Here is a 1,949-nt window from a genome sequence, read left to right as displayed (position 1 = left end):
AGAATAAAGCACTTACTAATAATTTGATAATCGATTGATTCATACTTAAGTATTTGAAAGTGGATGACCTTTCTTTTTTATGGGTTTGTTTAGGTGAATTAGATTTCCTTCCCTGAATAAAGGTTCATATTAATGGATGTGTTTCCTTGACTACTTCCCTAAACTGTAACTCGGATAAGTTTTCTTTGAAGGAAACAAGCTTGAATATGTAGTCAACCTTTGTTTTCTTGAGCCCCTGTGAACGGATAATGCAATCTCTAAAGTCCGACTTGCATTTTGCTCCTTCAGGGATGTACTTCCTCTTCCTCCTGTACTGTGTTCATGTGTTCAGATTACTTATTCAGACATTTAAAAACGTCATCCTTTTCTGTTAACGATTTATCGCAGCGATCTACAATTCTGCCAAAATCTTCTGCCTTTCTCCCGTTGTTGAGAGATTTTTCGGGGCCGACAGAAGACGTCTTTTTCGATTCGTTTTGTTGTGTAAATAGATTCCCGGACGTTTGAAAGACCATTTTTTTTTGGTATAGAAAGGCTGCATGCATACAATATGAATGTATGAAATAAACAGAAAGGCACCAAAAGGCCCCCCACAGTTCTTTGGGCTCATGCGTTGACAAACTCCCTCGAATCGCCAAGAGAAAGTAAGACACGGCTGAGCAGAAAAACATCACTTTACTTGAAGACTCACCTGTTTAATATTCTTCTGAGATCTACAGGGGGTTGTTTTAGTCGACAGAGCCTGTACCACTTTTCTCCTGTAAGTGCCTTCTTTCACATAGGATCGAGTGATAGGCATGCAGGTCCCTTTTTAAAAACATAAATACAAATAAATGCAGTCAGTCGTCACCTAAACAAAGCTGTCGATCTCGGCGGGCACTAATAAGCACACTGCATTGTGGTTAACAACGACTCGCGTCACTCTGGGGAGCATGCCTGCCAAAAAACAACAACACCTTTTCTTGCGGCTGTTAACGTCCTTGAATATCTTGATTTCTTGTATCTATTCCTCTTTTTTCACCAAACTTGTAAATGGTATGATCAACTATATGAGATTTTAATGTGTATACGATGTGCATGTAACATGTAGAATAGGGTGTTTTTTCAATGAAAACCTTCGATCCAGGATGTTTGGCACCAAAATGTGACGTGCACTGACGCATTGAATTGCCAAATGAACTCGGTTATATGAAGACACGCTGATTTTAATTTTATTTTAATTTTCCCTTAATCCAGTTCTAACAAAAGTTCACTTCCGGTCGTAAATGTTTACAACAATAACATACTGACCAACACGCGCCCGCTGTTACTAGCATCACCACTGCCTATGACGCATCAACAACTGTGAACTTAATTATGTCATCTAGCAGATTCGTAATTAAAAAAAAGCTCCACGGTTCATAAAACTTGAAGGTTTTTTGTTGTTGTTTTTTATTTTATTTCCAGGTTGATTTATTGAAGTGAAAATCTTGAAGCTGTAAAAAAGTCACGCTGACTTGTTGGTCCTTTTTCACCATTGCTTGCTGTTCATACGCCTGTCAGTAGCTACAGTAACAAACTGAAACTGTGATGTAATTCAGAGTCTGAAGAATAAAAAACAGCCATGATTCCTACTGAACTGGTGTTCCCACTGCTGTACAATGTACGTTTTTTGGAACCAGATATGGAATTTAATTATTGAGTTGTGCATTTGTGGCTGTTTCCTGGCTTGTTTTTGTTGTTTCACATGAGGAAAAATCTGTTTTTCAGTAGGTTTTTTTTTGGAAAACGGATCCTTGAGAGGACACGTTTAAAACCTTCCTTTTGTTGATTTTTTATTTATATATTTTTTGGTAGTACAACACACGTGGGGAGGGTCGGAGGATTGAACTGTAGGCCTTCATCCCTATACGAGTAAAATCATTTGCTCATAACCTGGTCAGTTGTTTGTAAACGTGTAAACTGATTCT

This window comes from Morone saxatilis, unplaced genomic scaffold (genome assembly GCF_004916995.1).
Source record: "Morone saxatilis isolate NCDOM2014 unplaced genomic scaffold, NCSU_SB_2.0 Contig1, whole genome shotgun sequence".
NCBI lineage: Eukaryota > Metazoa > Chordata > Actinopteri > Moronidae > Morone > Morone saxatilis.
Note: the sequence above shows the minus strand (reverse complement) of the source record.